At 44.0% G+C, this 18,770-nt stretch overlaps 1 long non-coding RNA gene across 1 annotated transcript in view; it reads left to right on the forward strand.

The window, feature by feature from the left end:
• The window catches only part of LOC146400262 (uncharacterized), a 34,772-nt gene that overhangs the window by 5,831 nt on the left and 10,171 nt on the right, over positions 1-18,770 (forward strand). The window lies entirely within an intron of this gene.

Raw genomic sequence — 18,770 nt, forward strand, 5'->3', positions numbered from 1 at the left:
AAACATTTGAGAAGGTTTTAAATGCCCCGTAGGAAAAGAGGAGAACCGTTTGGATCTATGACAAATTGCTTTGCCGCTTATTCAAATTTATATCAGTTCCTCAAACATTTTGCTAATAAAAGGTGATTCTAAGGTCCATGCTATCTAAATTGAATGAGATGGAAATATCTTATGGGCCAACTAGTATACAGCTTTTCAATCCCTTATACTCCGAATTAGTCTTGCAATTTCTACACCTGTCACCTAAATTTGCTTAGGAATTTCAGAAGAATAGGTAGTGCTGATTTTGCTTTTCTGTACTTGAATTAGGATATTAGGAGCTGAATTGTTAGGTATAGAAACCACATAACATGGGTAAAGCAGCTGAAACTGTAGAGGTAGCTTCTAGAGAAATAAGTATATAATAACGACATAGAAAATGAATGTGAACAAGATTGTGGTGTTTGGTACCCAATTACCACTGATTGTTCTCCGTTCTCAGTGTCTAGGTGTTTGCAATTTATACAAAGTCCAGGAGTGTATAGTCACACAAAGTTTTATAAAATTACTAATTCAGGATGGGCATTTTCCTTTCAGAGATGTCAGTTATATTCCTGTAGAATTTAGAGTGGGTAGAAGGTCCAGGAAGATTATGCTGCTTTTCCGCAGATGCTTAACAACTCACCACATAGTGGCCTAAAACAGTACAATACGCATTTCTTGCCCCAGAGTTTTCAAGGTCAGGTTCCGGGCGCAGGTGATCCAGATCCTCTGCTCCCTTTGTTTCCAGCCTACGATCAAGGTTCTGGTCAGAACGGCAGCGTCATCTGAATCTCTAATTCTCTGTCAGTCTTATTTAGGTGGTCGGCAGAACTCGGTTCCTTGCCGTTGCGTGGTTGAGATCTCTGTTTTCCTCCTGGCTTTTAACTGGCATTGCTCGCCGCACCTCTGGGTGGGGCCCCCAATCCCAGCCCCGGATCCGTTTCTAGCGTGATGATTTCCTGCAAGGCAACAGGAAAATGTCCTTGCAGTCGACTACGACAGAGTCTTATGTAAAACATGATCTTCGGATCACTATTTTCATCGTTTCTGTCCACACTCGGGGGAGGGGGTTACACAGGTGTGTAGATTAGTGGGTGGTGGTCTTGGGGTCATCGCAACATTTGGGTTGCTGCAAACACAGAGCTTTCCCTGGACTGAGAGAAATGTGCTTCCCAAGATCAGGACAAAGAAAGTCCATGGACGCATGGAGTCAAAATCACTCTGGGCCTCCCAGACCATTTTGAACTCAAGAAAGAGAATACCCACCTGAGACTATATCAAATGATAAGAATGTCTATTGTTTCATTGCAAGAAATCTGGGTGTAGCGGGGGCTGCAGTGGTGATGAGTTCAGCTGCTCACTGATACATTGATTGATACATCAAAAATGTTTCCTTTTATTCCTTGTGCCTCAGCAGGAGTTTTCTAGGTATCAGGTTGTTTGTAACTACATTCTGTCTCATTTTATGAGGGTGCTTGTCTTCATGCTCAGGGTACCTCCCACAAAGCTGGTTCTAATAAACTGCCCCTTGCTGATGGGTTGTTACAAAGACAGAACAAATGTGCTTGCTGCAGGACAAAGCACCAGTTTGGGAGGGGCCCAGGGAGGGAGCTGTCTTGGTTCTCTGCCCCTTCCCCTGTTAGAATTCTCAGGCACCTCAATATTAGCAGAGGAAAATGAACAAAGACAGGTATAGTCCTCTCATTTGTTCTCCTAGATTTTAGCAGGTAAATGACTGTTTACATGCAGATTCTTATAGAGGTAACATTTCAAAATTTGAGTGGAAGTGTGGACAAAAAAAGTCTGAATTAAAGAGAGGGATTAGTGACTACATGTAATTGAACCTAGAAAATAGTCCCCAAAGGAAAAGGGCTGGGGAAGAAATCAGTGCCCAAGTTTGGGACATGAGACTAGAGTGCCCTGTGCGTAAGATCGTCTGAAAATGGCACCTGCTGTGCCTGTATCAGGGATAAACTGAAACTTGGAAACACTCCAACCAGCGGGAGGGGCCATTCCCTTCTCAGTCTTGCATGGAATTCTTAGCTAATGTATATTTGTAAAATGCTTGTTGCAGAAATAGTAAAATACATATTCTTTCCAAGTCTAGGTGCAACATTCACAAAAAACACACTTCAGTATATTTAAAAGAATTGAAATCATACAGGCTATGTTTTCTGACCAAAATGAACTATACTATAAGTTGAGAGCATAAATATTTGTGTTACGGAATCTACAAACATTTGGAAATTAAATCACACACTTCTAAAGAACTTGTGAGTCAAAGAATATTATAAATTATTTCAACCTAAATGAAAATAAAACACAATATGCCAAAATGTGTAAGATGCAGTTCAAGTGATCCTTAAAGGTAGTTTTATTGCTTAAACACTTATTTTAGAAAAAGAGAGCCAGCTAATAATAATAATGCAAATTTAAATGTAACAAATTAGAAAAGATGATTAAATTGAGCTCTAAGTAAGAAGGATTGAAATAACAACAAAGACAAGACCACAAAAAAAAAAATAAAAAATAAAAACAGAAAATAGAAAAACACAGGAAAACAAAAATCTGGTTATTTGAAATTATTAAAATATTTAAACCTCATGCTAGACAGATCCTGAAATCACTCGAGAAAAGACTAGAAAATATAGCACAAATTATCAACATGAGAAATGAAAGCAATGGTGTGATTACAGGCCCAGTAGATTAAAAGTGGGATGAATATTTTAAATGCATTTTTAACAATGTTTTTCCTACTTAGAAAATGAAGTGGACATTTTCCTAGAAAGACACACAATCTCAAACTTGACTCATGAAGACACAGAAATTTGAATCCTAGTATCGTGAGGACATCACTGCCCATCCAGTGGGACGTGTGGGGCCCTCGCATCGACTCCAAAGAGATACGGAACTTGGTCTTCTTCCACAGGAGACTCAGTAGAACATTAGTTTTTATCCTGACTCCACTTTCTTGTTGTTCATATGGAACTATTCCATGATTATCTTTATTAATACATTCTTCTCACAGTACATTAAAATTCAGTGATAGCAGGTAGCGTAACTATTTTATCCACCAATTCTCTTCCAAGTTCCTGGAACATATAAGGCATTAAAAGGTTGAAAACATGGGTTAATTGGAGAAGGTGCAATTGCTCCTAGAGAACTGACAATGTGACAGCTTGATTATTTGACAAGTTCACTGGTTTCTCCTTGGATTCATGACCAAATAATCAAATCAGAGTACAATTTAATTTAAAGATGTGCGTAAATTACTAATACAATAGTAAGTATTTTGTTGTTAAAGCAGGACTAAAAGCTACTGCTTGGAAGATAGTAGGTAGACCTATCAGAAAGATAAATTTGTAATTTGTAAAATGTGGTTGAATGAATTACCAGCTAGGTTGCCAGATAGCGTCTAAGGCTGTCATAGAGTCAATAAAGCATCATGTCCTTATTGCCATTTGCTTGTATTAATCTCATTTTAAAAGTCACGAAGTATGATTATGATCAAATTATCAATATTGCAAATGAAAGACTTGAAAGAAGAGCCATTGGTCAGGTCTGGGAGATGGGCGATGTGGCGTCGATTTCTCTCCTTCATTGCGTAGCTAGCGGCCTCTCACTGGTCTTTCTGTGTTGCTCTCCCTGGCTCCGTTGCTGGGCACCCTCGAAGGTTCTCTCACTATTTTCTTGACAGTTCTCCTTGGCAGCCCTTTTAGAGTGAGTTCTCTCTCTAGAGACTTGAATAGACAGTAACTTATGTCCATCAAGAATGCTTTATTCTGTCCACTCCCTCTTCTTTTTTTTGTCACTGTTCCTTGATGTTCTCGTCTCTTCGCCATACCGTGTATATGACAATATTCAAGCATGTCTTAGGCACGTATAGTCCTATGGCTTTAATTTCAAGTTCTGTTAGCTTTTTCTGTGTTAAGATCAACAATAATGTAATCACATGACTTTTGAAAAAGCATAGAGCCTAATTTGATCCACGGGAAACAGGGAAAACAGTGTTTTTGTTTGTGACAAACTTCTTGATCAAGGTATTTGGTTGATTATAGGTTGTGGACATTCATGTCTAGATTTTAATCTTCGCATCTCAGGATTTAGACTGTGTGCATTTTTCTAACTGGGATTCCGAAGGAAATATTCAAAGAATTAACTAACTTTCCAAAGCGACGGCTGCTCTTGTGGAAAGTATACTGTTCATTTTCCTCGCTGGGAGGTTGGGCCGTGAATGCCTTTCTGGGTCCTTGTCACACAGTTGCCCCCTTTCTGGGTCTGCGGCAGGGTTTCCGTTCAAGTTTTGATTGATGTGTCTGGACGTAGTTTCACAAACACTCTGATATGGTCAGCGTCTCCTTCTGCGCGACCACGGAGAGTTAATCCGGGGACCTTCCTGTCGTCACGGGAGCACGTGTGCTGGATGTTAACCTCACGAGACACACCCCTTGCTCTGGTCCGAGGCCTTTTGCCCAAAGTGCATCCGCACTCCGTTTGTTTCCCGTTGCTCGCTCTCCGGAAAGCCTAGTGCAGGCACTAGACAAGCGGCCTTTTCACAGCTGGTTTGCACCCCCTTTGTGTTCTTGACTGAAAAGTTCTCCACGAGGAAATACTCAGGCCGCACAGCTCCCTTTCCTGAAAGTCTCACAGCAAATGCTCTGCCTCCCAAAAAGTGTATTTCCGGCTTATCAAAAATAGATGCTATTCCTTTATTCTGAAACAACTGACTTGCCGTCACTTAAACGTTTTTTGTTGCCTACGTGTGATTGTATCTTGAGTGTATGGACTCTGTTTTCACAGTTGTACCACAGACAACTCTTCAGAGGATGCTTTTCCCTAAACCTTTGTTTTGAAAAAGCGGAGGTAGGAAAAAGCTGTTGTAGTCCAGGAAGAGTTTCGGTCCAGCCACCATCTCCGGCAGGGTCAGTGCTCCTGTTCTCGGGCAGGGTTTCTCAGAGATTCTGGCCACGTGGGGTATCGAAGAATCTAGAAGCTTTCCTGACCTTCACCAAGGGTGGGCTGGTCCCTCCCCCTTCCTCCTCCTTCTTTCCTTTCTCTTTCCCACCTTCTCTCACTTCTCCGAATCCCGCCCCCCTTCTTCTGTCTCACGCTCTCCAATACACACACACACACACACACACACACACACACACTTTCTCGCTCTCTCTCTCCAGAGTAGCAATAGATTTTCAATGGGAAGAAGAGGTTTGAAACCCTCCTCGCTCGTTTTGGGCTTCTGCGTCAAATGAGGGAGGGGAGTGAAGGACCCCCTGGGGCTCTGGTTCTTCCCGTGGGTGCTGAGGGCTCCCTCCTCTGCACCTGCTCTGAGGTACTTCCCTCTGCCAACACTGGTTCGCATGAGGTAGGTGGCAAGGTCTGGGGAAAAGGCCACGAGGAGACATAAATTCCCCTGTGACCGAAGCGCCTAGAATTCCTGCCTCTCGAACTGGGCTACACATGGGCTAGGAGTACGGAAGGACTCCCGTGGAGCCACCGAGGGTGATGGGGAGACAAATCACAGGCCACGTTGTTGCATCTCCCCAACTACGACCAATGGCTCCTTCTCTCAAGTCAACCATTTGCATGATTGGATACCTTGGTCCTAATCATTCTTTGTGACATTTTAAAATGCGATCAATACAAGCAAATGGCAATGTGGACAAGAAGCTTTATTGACTCTGTGACAGCCTTAGAAACTGTCTCGCAACCTGAGCTGGTAATTCTTTTTCACCTTTTACGTACTGGACAGTCACATCACCTGGAAATGCTTTCCTTTTTTTTGGTCTTTTTGGAGCCCAAGGTAGGGGTTGAATCGGAGCCACTGGCCTATACCACAGCCATAGCAACGCAGGATCTGAGCCGCGTCTGTGACGCCTACAGCACAGCTCACAGCAACGCTGGATCCTGAACCCACAGAGCGACACCAGGGATGGAGCCCAAGTCCTCACGGGTAAGAGTCTGGGATGCCAACCGCGGAGCCACGATAGGACCTCTGCCCGGAAACTCTGAATCCACATCTCAGGCCTACCTTGCCGGGAGGTCTGTCTACTAGCTACTACTATCTATAGCAGAATTCTTCCCCCACCTCCCATGCTGCCTCCTCCCAATGAGCAAGTGCTGGTTTCTGTGTTTCTGGGAGATGCTGCTTTCCCTTAGTTGATGGTCCTGCCCTTCGTTCTCTTGCAAGTTGGGGAAAAAACAATCTGTGATTTTGTAGATTTTTTTTTTTTTTTTGTCTTTTTGTCTTTTGTTGTTGTTGTTGTTGCTATTTCTTGGGCCGCTCCCGCGGCATGTGGAGGTCCCCAGGCTAGGGGTTGAATTGGAGCTGTAGCCACCAGCCTACGCCAGAGCCACAGCAACGCGGGATCCGAGCCGCGTCTGCAACCTACACCACAGCTCACGCCAACGCCGGATCGTTAACCCACTGAGCAAGGGCAGGGACCGAACCCGCAACCTCATGGTTCCTAGTCGGATTCGTTAACCACTGCGCCACAACAGGAACTCCTGATTTTGTAGATTATCCAAAGTTTTTTTGTTGTAAAAAACAGCGTATTTTGTTTTTGTTTTTTGTCTTGTTTTGTTTTTACAAACGTGGAAACGATGCCCCTTCCAACTTTCTGTTCTAACGAGAGGCTGGAGTTGCTGTCAATGTTTAAAGCCACGAAGCAGAACTGAGCTAAGCTTGTTGTCAGAGAAAAACCACAACTTCATATTATTTGCAGACTGACACATATACCCTCAAACATACCCACCTTTTGTTTCTAAGACATCAACCACTCAGACTCGCTGCTGTTTTCTCCTTTTTTTGGCAGTGCCCGTGGAATGCAGGAGTTCCAGGACCAGGGATGGGGCCCCCGCCACAGCAGATCCACGGAGCCACCAGGGACTCCTCAGTTATTTACCAGACCCAGATTTTTCTTTTTGGCCACTCTGTGACACACGGACTTCCCGGGTAGTTCCAAATCGCAACTGCTGGGGACCAGACCTGCATCCTGGCACTGCAGAGACGCCAGCGAACACACTGAGGCACAGTGGGACCTCCTGGACCCAGAATTTGGTCACATTGACCTGTGTCTATCTGCCTCCCTTCAGGAGAAGTCACATCTTCCAGCAACCCCCCCCCCGCCCCCACCAGCACAAATGCTCTGATGGTCGATCTGGGCAGGACACGTCTGTGCAGAAGCTGAGGGCATGGTGTTCAGAGAATTGAATTTCGCTGCATCGAGTGGGATGATTTCTTCTCAGGTCAGAGGTGAGAAAGACCCAGGCCAAGGTGGAAGCACAGGGAAAGAAAGAACCACCGCGCACGTGTCTGTGTTCCATGAACGATGCCTTAACAGATGCTGTGGTTCTCGTCCTTGGCTTCAGAAAAAAAAAAGAGAGAGAAGCATATTATCTGTTCTGGAATGGAAAGAGTTGGACACAGAAATACACTGGGAAACATGGGAGTTTTGGATTCACTTGAAAAAGTCTGAGGGTCCATGCTTCTGGAAACGGTGTTGGGCATTTACTGCGGCGTAGCTGTGAACGTGCAACCCACAGACAAAGCGGGGATGTCACGCGGCTGCTCCCACGGACGTTCGACGGGTCCGGCCACACCTTGGAGATGGGGAAGCATCTAAGCACAGTGTGCACGGCATTGAGCTATGAGGAATCAAAAGCTGCGTATAAAAACTTCTGAGTTTTATTGCCACTGAGAGAGTGTATGTGTGTTACTAGTGCTCATTAATCAGGGATGAGAAGACAAGATTTAGGGGAGAAAGACCAAGTAATTAGTTTCAGGTAATTGGCGCTTGGGCGGTCTGGAGCTGAAATCAGTTTCTCCTATGTCTTCAAATGCCCTCAGGGCAAGCATGGACATCAAAAAGCCATACTGAAGGAGAAGGCAGATAACCCATTGACTGCTTTTATGGAAACAGGAGGACATAATTTCCCATGATTTTTAAATTGCTATACAGTTGGAAAGGATATAGCATTTTATTGAAAGTAGACGCTAACTAAATAATTAAAATCCATTGTGGGCTGGGCATTTTCTTTATATTCAACTTACCAGAACTAGACTACATGGGGCAACTTTGGTTTATAGATTTGCTCTTTGCAAAACCTAGAATTAAAAAGGGGACCTGGAAATTAATATCAGAAGAAAAGGGAGGGAAATGGGCTCATTGAAATTAAGATGAGGACAGATGATCCAACTGCTTTCCTGATGTAACTGCTCTCAGGAGCATCCCTGAACCTCGGGTACATGGTCCACAATTCAGAAAATGCTGGAAAATAAGATTTAAGACCGGAACCTGAGAGCGTCATGGCCAGAAATGTGTCTGTGAAGGAGGAGAATGAACAGTCCTGACTTTTACCTGAATGTTAAGACTTGCCTACGCACCAAATATCCTCTCATTGACTAAATATAACTTTAAGGAGGACAATTTACAAGTTCTAGAATTAAGATAAACAGAGATGCCAGTTTGCAGAATCTCTGGGCAGGTTAGTGCTGTTCGAATCACAATGACTTCCTCTGCGTATTCTCCAAGGTTTTGTTTGTTGGTCTTTTTTTTTTTTTTTTTTTTTTTATGGCTGCCCCTGTGGTATATGGAAGGTCCCAGGCTAGGCGTCAAATCAGAGCTGCAGCTGCTGGCCTGCACCACAGCCACGAATACAATGGGTCCCAGCCGTATCTGCCACCTTCGCCATAGCTTGCAGCAACACCGGATCCTTAACCCACTGAGGGAGGACAGGGATCAAACCCACATCCTCAGAGAGACAGTGTCAGGTTCTGAACCCACTGAGCCACAGCAGGAACTCCTTTACATGGCTTTATATTCACTGAAGAGTTGCCTTGAGAAATAAATGAGGTGATGCCTGAAATCCCTAAATAGAGTAGGTGATCAGAAATAGATGCAGCAAGTATAAATCTTTTTTCCATTATATGTCTCTAATCCACAACGGATGAAACCATTACCATCATTTTTTTGAATCATAAGAATATTTTTCTTTTGGAAGAACAGATTATGGGTGATGAATTATGTGGGAAGGACCTTTATGATTGCATGGGTACAGGAGTGGCATGGCAAAGGAAAGGCGTGAAGAGCCGTGGAAAGAGGCTAGGGTTCTGGATTTTAATGTCAAGAATCACATCAAGAAGTTACTCTGAATGCGCAACTTCAGTTCAAGGAAATCGGACAGAAGCTACCTGCTGAGGAGTGCCAGCCAGGTTGTCCAGATCTGGGCCTTGGACTCACAGGTCCTAGAAGGGGACCGGCCGTATGCGCTCCTGGACATGAACGTGAAGGGGGTGTGATAATTTCTAAAGACAGCTTCAAACGATTTCGTCTACATTCTTGTATTTTTTTTTCTTTACTACTTACAGGCAGTTTGATGGCTTTATTGCCTGGTCTTGATAGCATAGGAAACATATACTCAAGTAGATAAATGAACTCTATATTTTACAGTAAACGTCTCAGCCAATCCGTCTTCATTTTAATAGCCTGGAAAAGGAGTGTCTGGAGCTTGGCTTTGGTGCTTTTGTCCTTTGGCATCATTCACATAAACCATAGATCCTTGCGGGCTGGCGACAGCGCACGCGACGTTGTGCTGTGTTACCAGGGTTACAAAGAAGAACACCTGCACCTTCAGCGCCTGCGCGTTTGAGGGACAGTGGCGGATTGACTGTAACAGTAGTACCTGTCGTAATTCTCAACGACGATTAGTGCGATGGATGAAAGCTGCATGGATGCGAAGAACAAAACAGTGCAAAAGGCAGAGAACAAAACAGGTGTGTGTCACCTGAAACGACCTGTGGTGCTTGTGCAAAGGATGTTCCCGGGGTTCCGTCCAGAAACCTGCTGCATCAGAATCCCTGCCTGTCTGGCAGAGAAATACCAATTTTTCAAAATCTCCACGGTTTTCCTTCCTGTTTGCAGTGAAGTCCAAGGCCTTGTGTAAATCACGTTTTCACCAGCGACTTGAAACAACCGGTCGTTTTCCCAGGTTACAGACTTTCAAAGGAAGGTTTTATTTCTTCATTTTCTCATAGTTGGCAGGAATACAATATTGCAACAGATGACCTTGCACTTGGAAATCGGGTCCCACACAAAGTTTCATTATAGAAACACTAAACCAGAACAAGCCAAGTGTTTGCAGAATCCTCGTTAAATGCACACGTAACAGGAAAACCCGCTGTGGTGTACGGCTACCCCTCAGCGTGCAAAACGTTCACTTGATGGGAACATGGTTTAAGTCTCTGACATTTAAAATAGAAGGACTTGAGATTCCCATGGGGCCCTTGGAGCTGGACAGACTCACATCTCTTTATATATTCTCCAAATTATATAGCTCAAAAATTAGAACACATAAAGCCATTCAAAACCTATGACATGATCCAAACTTCAGTTGCACTTGGGGTAGAAAGAGGTGAGCACGTAGGGCTGGTTTCAAGTGCAGAGAGGAGCAGAAAGTCAGGCGGAGAATGCCCAGGAGTAAGAAAGGGCAGCTGGTTCTTGGGGAGGATACGAAGCAGGTAAGATCACAGGGAAAGAGCAGGTGCTACGCTGGACCGATGGACTGAGAGGAGACCTGAGACCTAGAATCTCACCAGTCGGTTTGTTGCTGTTGTTGTTGTTGGGTTTTGGTTTGGTTTGGTTTGGTTTGGGGGTTCTTTTTGCTGCATTCTTGGCAGAGGGAGGTTCCTGGGCCCGGGATAGGATCCCAGCCACAGCTGCCACTGAAGCCACAGCTGCAGTGATGCTGAATCCTTAATGGTCTGGGCCGCAGCAGGAACTCCCAGAGCCCTCACATGAGACAAACGGAAGCAGCGGGCTCGGGCAGTTCCTGCGGTGGCTCAGCGGCAGCGAACCTGGCTAGTGTCCCTGAGAAGGTGGGTTCTACCCCTGGCCTCACGCAGAGGGTCAAGGATCCTGCATTGCCATGAGCTGTGGCTGGGATCCTATCCCTGGCCCAGGTCACAGATGTGTGGCCATGGCCTAGGCTGGCAGCTGCAGCTCTGATTAGACTGCAGCCTGGGGACATCCAGGTGCCACAGGTGCAGCCCTAAAAAGCAAAATAAATAAATAAATAAAATAAAGGGCTCAGAAATCTGCAGGACCAATGCTGGGGTTCTAGAATAGGAGCAGTGGCTTGGGGTCTCCTTGGGGTCGGGGAGAGATAAAGGCAGTGGTAGTGCAGAAGACCCACAGAGAAACAGAAGTATGGGGGCCTCAGTGGACCCAGCAAGTCCCCCCTGTGATCTCCCTGAACCCCAAGAATGGACCTTTCGAGATGTGAAGTCCAGTAACTCACCCAACAGGTCCCCCCTGCCCCTGGTCAAGTGAGACCTAAGACATTTAGGCGTCTTAAAAATGAAAGGGCGTCATGTCAGCGGGCACGCAGAGAAGCGGACCCCAAAACTGCCGTGATGAGCTGATGAAGATGCTTCCCACATGCGGACCCTGAAGCAGAGGAAAACAGTCCGGAAACGCGCTCACAAGCATTTAAATGTTGATAAATGAGCATTTGCAGATATGACAGCTCCTCAAATCAGACCCTTACGAAACAGAACATTAGAAAACGTCCCTGTGTATCTGACCGAAGCTGGTCCTCCGAGCAACGGTGTCCTTTCAAGGAATGAGTCAGGATGTGGCAGGAGGTGTTTCCACAGCAGAACAGGATGATGGCAACGTTTTGAAGAGAACGCTGGGAAAGAACTTCGGAAGCAAAGGTTGGTTGCTGTGGTTGTGGTTTAGTCAATACCCCATCAAATTTGAAAATTAGCGCTCATTTTCAACATGTGAGACTTTGGAGACCTTGTATGCAAGAGCCCTTGCTTGGAACTTGACTCATCCTTGCAGCATCTCTCTCTCTCCTCTCCCTTGTCTCTCTCTCCCCTTCCTTCCGCTGCAGTCCTCTTGCTGGAATGTCTGAAAGAGACGTCAGCAAAGCCAGAGGCAGCTCGAAAACAGTAGGAGTATCTGAAGCTGCCCTGAGCAGATGTGGGCTTTCTAGCGTTGGACCACAGAGCGGATCAAATCAATATTCGTCCCTGATAATTCAAGCAACTGAGTCTCTGTGTCGTGGCAGGACAATAAAAGCACAAATTTAAGTAGATATTCATACCTTTGAAGATTGCATCCACAAATAGAACATTAAAAATTACCTTTTTGTTGTTTTTGGCCATTCCTGTGTCATGTGGAAGTTGCTGGGCCAGGAATGAAACCCACACCCCAGCTGTAGCCAGAGCCACAGCAATGACAAAATGACAACACCGGATCCTTCACCACTGCGCCACCACACAGCTCCTGAGCCTCACGTTCTCTGGTTGCGCCAAAATATAATATTGGTATGAGGTAAACGTCCGGTGGGAATCTAAGAATGAAAGAATTTAAATGGAGATAATATTGGAACAGGGGTTCTGGAAGTTAGAAGATTTAGGCAGTTTTCCAGGAAGAAGAAATTAGATGTCTCATCAGGGAATTGCAGCAGCCGATTTTCATTGAACAAAACTTGTGTTTAAACTTCTGATTGTATTATGTGATTGAACCTGTACACTAGGACTTAAATTTTGTCAGGGTCACCGCTGTTAAAGAGTGAGGAATGTCAAGGAGATGCCAAGGGTAACTCAGCGAGAAAGGGACCGAGTTAAAACAGTCTGAGCACTTGAGCGTCTACACTGGTTTGGATTCTTGAATCTCCTAACAATACGGATAGACTTACACAGGATTTTATGTCCAGCCTAGATGGACTGCCCATATAGATACTAAAGAATGATAAGTTAAGGCCAGTATAAAAAGTCCTTAAATGCCCAAATAATAAGTTAGATTTCTTCAGCTGGAAAATAATTCAGAGGATAACTTATTTGGTTTGGCTTTATATTCGTCTGATTTTCCTTTATTTTTTATGTTGGGGAATTGCTTTTCTGGAGATTGCTCAATTTTGCTAACTCTTGTGAAGAAAAATTTGCCCTTACGAGGGAAGACATATAAATTATACAGACAAGACACAATCTGCACGGACGTGCCTTTTCCAGTGGCTTAGACAGGAGCTGATGACCCCTTTAGCAGACAGAACCAGTGGTTGCTGCAGACCTGAGATAGAGACGCCAGCAAAGCCAGCAGGTCAAGGCAGAGCCTCGCAGAAACTCCATCAGCAGATCCAAAGGTGCGGATGAAGACACGTGGAGGAGGCGGCAGAGGCCCGTCCCGTTGCCCCTCCCGGAACTTCAGAGACAAAGATCCCTGCGAAGCTGCTCTGGGGAAATGAGCCCATGGCAGGAATACGCTGTCCTCTCCCCCAGGAGCTCGCTTGAAACTTTCTTTGTGGATCAGCGTCTCTCGGCTGTGATTAGATCTTCTGGTAGGGCCCCGCGATTTTCCAGCATACGTAGTACACATCCTTTTTTCTGGCATGCCCACATGAAGACGGGTGGGGTCCAGCTTAACGCTGCGCTAACTCTCAGGTAGGAAGCCCTCTCTCCCCAGCTCCCGGCCTTAGGCTTCTCCCAGCCTTAGAAGTCCAGCAGCCGTGGAGGGGCTCCTGTTTCTGCAGGTCAAGTCTTCACCCTTCCCTGCTGTAAACTCCGGTTTCTCATCTGCAGTGGGCAGCCCTCTCCTCTCTCTGAGAGGGAGCTCAGGGCACAGATCACAGCTCTGTGGGACTGAACCTTTGTAATCTAGACTCACTGCCTCCTACCCATGGCTGATCCTTGGCGTTTCCTGCAGGAAACAATTAATATAGGAGAAATGTAATTAACACGATCCCCAGGTAGAGGGAACTGAGCCAGAAAACACGTGAGCCAAGAGACTCGGGAGTGACCCAGGACTCTTGAGATGAGATTGATGGAGCTGATTATTCCAAACACTTGCAGACTTAGTGTGACTCCAAAGACCAGGCTTTTACTGCTGCCTGCTGCTGACTAAGTGGCGGGGTCTAGGAAAACGGTCTACATAACACACACACTTGAATCCTCAGTAACGGCGGCCGCAACCGATGGGTCAGAATGTAAACTCCTCGAGACCCTCCCAGCGCTCCTTTGCGTTTGTGTTTTCAGAGGTGGGCATGAGTGCGCATGAAGTTACTTAGTAAAAAATACCTGGGGAACACAATGAACTAAGCGGATTGTTTCTGCTGTGACAAAACTTATCTTCAACATCAACTCACATCCTCTTTTTCTATAGTGTTTCAGTCACATACTGGATAAAATGCATTTTTTGGTAGTTGATATGAGAATCAAGCATCATTTTAAAAGGCATCCCCATAGGAAAAAGTTACCAGCTTCAACCACTCAATTTATTTATAGCAATATTTCGTGGGTTTTAAGTTAATTAATTAATTCATTTTTTTTTTCAAGGACCACACTCGCGGCATATGGAAGTTCCCAGTCTGTGGGTCGAATTGGAGCTGCAGCGGCCGACCTACACCACAGCCACAGCAATTTAGGGTCTGAGCCAGGTCCACAACCTACGCTGTATCTCGAGGCGATGCTGGATCCTTGGTTCACTGAGTGAGGCTAAGGATCATTACTGGGCTGGGTTCATCACGGCTGAGCCACGACGGGAACGCCTGAAGACATCTTTTGGAATACAACCTTCTGTGAATTAGGGGATTCTTGTATGTTTATGTACTTATCATATCAAAAAGTAAGAACAATGTGCTTCAATTAAAGATAAAAAGACATAAAACAACTTTTCTAAAAATAACTGAGTAGAACATCTGGGATTTGAACATTTGAAAATGAAGGAATTTCCATGTGAGATTATAAAATACGAGCTTGGAACCAAGAATTTTTCCCTTCTTTCAATGTGTGTTTCTCCTTATAAAATTGGAGACTAATACGAAGACAAGTTCTTAGTTTAAGCTTTATTTGGATTTACCATATATACATATATCTATATAACTATATTATATAGATATATATTTTTAGTGGAATTTACTTAAATGAAATAACTGTATTTTTCTCAAAAAGACTATAGTACAAAATGATTTCAGATTGTGATAACTGATTTTTTTTGTTTTTAGTTTTATCTATTGTTTTATTTCCAGTTTTGCATGTAGTGCAGTTGATGTCAGGCCACTAGATGTACATGAAAGATAAAGTAAAAATTAACAATCGCACATCAACCTCGTCCCTGGAGATAAACCACCGTTGTCATTTTGAGGCATTTCTTCCTAGTGGCTACGTAATTTTTTAATTCAAGTGCAGCTGACCCGTATCGCTCTGAGTTCAAGACGTGCCCATAATGATTCCATCTCTCTGTCCATTACGGCATATGATCACCACGAAGTGTCTCCTTCCCATCTGTCAGCGCGAAGATCTGACAAGGTTATTGACTATCTCGCCCTGCTCATACATCCACCCACGGCTCATTTACTTCGTAAGTGGAAGTTGGTACCTCTTACTCTCTCTCACCTGTTAAACTTATTTTTCAACCCTTGTTCTCTCTAGTAACAACTTGTTGGTTCTCTGGATCTATGAGTCTGTTGTTATTTTTTTTTTAATGTTTGTGCTTTTTTTTTTTTAGATTCCACATATAAATAAAATCAGATGACATCTGTATTTATCTGTCTGGCTTATTTCACTTAGTATAACACTCTTTGTGTGGTTGTAAATGGCAAATTTCATCTTTTAACGGCTGACTAATATAAATACTGTAAGGAAATGCATAAAGTGATGTGAGCATGTGTGGTTACACACATGCACATATACGTTCTCTCCCCATGTACTGCAGGCAACTGGATTTTTGCTTCCATATCCTGCATATTATATTTATGTAAGAATACATATTCCTCTGCGCCGGAATAAACATAGAGGACCATATATATTTTCAAATTAGTCTCCTGGAAAGATACTAAGAAGTGGAACGGCTAGACGATATTTTTAATTTTTAAAGGCATCTTCACGCTGCTTTTCCATAGCGGATGCACCGGTTGCCATTCCTGCCAGCAGTGTGCCCTGGCTCCCTGTTCTCCACACCCTCACCAAACGGGTTCTTTGTTCTTTGGATAAAAGCCATTCCCGCAGGGATGCGGAGGCATTTCATTACGTTTTTATTTGCATTTCCCTGATAGTCAGGGATACTGTGCACCTTTTCAGGTGCCTCGTGGCCACCACGTGTGTCCTCTTTGGTTTAGGATTCAGGGTAGTGCTGACTTTGTGAAATGAGTTCGGAAGTGGTCCTTCTTCAGTTTTTTTCAGAGCAAATTGAAGAAGGTAGATATGAACTTGTCTCTAAACCGTTTTCTCTCTTTTTTTTCCTTTTGTCTTTTTAGGGCCACACCTACGGCATACGAAGTTCCCATCCTGGGGATCGAATCAGAGCTGCAGCTGCCAGCCTATGCTCCAGCTCACAGCAATGCCCGATCCTTAACCCACTGAGCGGGGCCAGGGATTGAACCAGCCTCCTCATGGATACCAGTCAGGTTTGCTGCTGCTGAGCCTCAATGGGAATTCCTCTACGTCCTCTTAATGGGTATTGGAGCTCCTCACTTTTTTTACCAGGTCACACAGTATGGCTCTTAACTAGTCAGAAAGACTGGGATTTCTAAGAGTTTCTCCAGGGTGTCTGCCCGGCGTGCCCTGGCTGGGTCACAGGACAAATGCCTGCTCAACACCCAGAGTAATATCAAGTCATTTTACAAAGTGATTGCGCTGCTTGTCACCACACGGATAATGTGCAAATGTTGACGCTGCTTCCAGACTCAGATGTAACAGTTACAGTTGACTAATTTTTGTCAACTTACACAATTTTTCAAAGGTCTGTCCCTGTAGTTGAAATATTTATTTCCCCAACTATCAGTGAGGCTGAGCGGGTGTCTCCTCAGGTTTATTGGCCCTTCAGAATTCCGGTTTGGTTAATAGTTTATGCAGCAGATGGAGAGGGTCCTTACTTCAACTAAGTCAAGTGCTTATAGCTGTTCACCACATCCATAAAATATTTCCCAGCAGCATCGACGCTTGTGTTTGACTAAGTCACTTGGGATCACAGCCTAGCCAAGTTGATAGTAAAACTAAAAACTGTTTTTTTTCTATTAACTTTTAATTTAGACTTTATTGATCAGTTTTTTTATGGAGTAGAGATCTGATTTCATTTTTATATGAATAATGAATTTACCACGCTCCTTTATTAGACAACCAGTTTTTCTCCCCGGAGCATGCAATTTAACTGTGCTTAAGTACAAAAAATTCATACATGTAGGGTTCTGTTTCTGGATTTTGTAGTTTATATATGTCTGTCTACAACATATTTAATTTTTACTTTAATGTAATAGCTTTTTTATATAAAACTCTTTTGTCCTAAATCAGTTCTCATGCACAGGTATTTTCTTCTTAAATATTTTGTAAAACATTCACATTTTGTGCTCACTTGTTTTAGGTTTTTATTTTTTTTATTTTTATTTTTATTTTTTTGTCTTTTGTCTTTTTGTCTTTTGTTGTTGTTGTTGTTGCTATTTCTTGGGCCGCTCCCGCGGCATATGGAGGTTCCCAGGCTAGGGGTTGAATCGGAGCTGTAGCCACCGGCCTACGTCAGAGCCACAGCAACGCAGGATCCGAGCTGCGTCTGCAACCTACACCACAGCTCACGGCAACGCCAGATCGTTAACCCACTGAGCAAGGGCAGGGACCGAACCCGCAACCTCATGGTTCCTAGTCGGATTTGTTAACCACTGCGCCACGATGGGAACTCCTGTTTTAGGTTTTTCTATAAACAATATACTCTTTTATAGAATCAGTTTCTCTTTCGTTTTCTGGGTATTTTATCCGTTAATATCTATAGCGATTGCTAACATATTGTCCTATTTGTATTATTTGGTGCTGACTCTAAGCTCTCACCCTCTCTGACTTTCTTTGACTGTATTAAGACATTTTAAGCTCTTTGTTTTCCCCTCTTTCATTCTTCCCTTTATTTCTTACTTTTTCCTTCCCTCCTTCATTCTGTCTTTCTTTTTTTCCTCTTTTTTTTTTTTTTTTTAATGGCTGCACTTTGCAGCATATTGGCATATGGAAGTTCTGGGGCTGGGGTGGAATCACAGATGCAGCTGCTGGCCACAGCCACAGCCACAGCCACAGCCGCAGCGGATCTGAGTGCATCTGTGGCCTACACCACCGCTTGTGCCAATACCACATACTTATCACACTGAGCGAGGCCAGGGATCGAACCCACAACCTCGCAGACACTATGCCGGGTTCTTAACAGAGGGCTAAGAGGGAAAGGGGGAGCTCCCTCTTTCAGCATTTCTTTCACTTCCTTTGTGCTATTGATGTGCTACATCTTACTCCGTATTTTCTCCTCTGTCAGGTTGGGGTTAAATACTCTGTTTCTGCTGTGTTGGAGGTTGGCTACAAGATGTCAATTTGTATATTAGCAAGTGTGAACGCAGCATACAGTTGTAGAAGAGGCATAGATGCACTTTAATTTGCCATTGTCCATGCTTTAAGTTTAGATTTATCCTAGGTTTCAAATTTAGGAATAAGGGTGTCCTGTTATAAATATTTGTTTATATTTGTCCAAATGTTTTTTCCACCTTTTCAAATTTTCTTTGGAACTTCGTACTGCTTAAAATATACTTTTGTGAGTTTGTTAGGAGGTTTACTTTGAAAGTACATTCTTATTTCTTATCTGAAATTATCTTCCTTTTGCTCTATTTTTTAGAATATTGTTTGGCCACATAGTCCTTCAATGACTTATTTCCTGTCAATACGGTGGAGATTTCTTTTCACTCCCTCCTGACGCGCACCCGCCCACACCCCACAAACTCACTTA

The sequence above is a fragment of the Sus scrofa genome, chromosome 9 (genome assembly GCF_054392235.1).
Source record: "Sus scrofa isolate SSC_HxYL_T2T_F1_AM1 chromosome 9, Sscrofa_HxYL_maternal_Yorkshire_Landrace_v2.0, whole genome shotgun sequence".
Classification (NCBI taxonomy): domain Eukaryota; kingdom Metazoa; phylum Chordata; class Mammalia; order Artiodactyla; family Suidae; genus Sus; species Sus scrofa.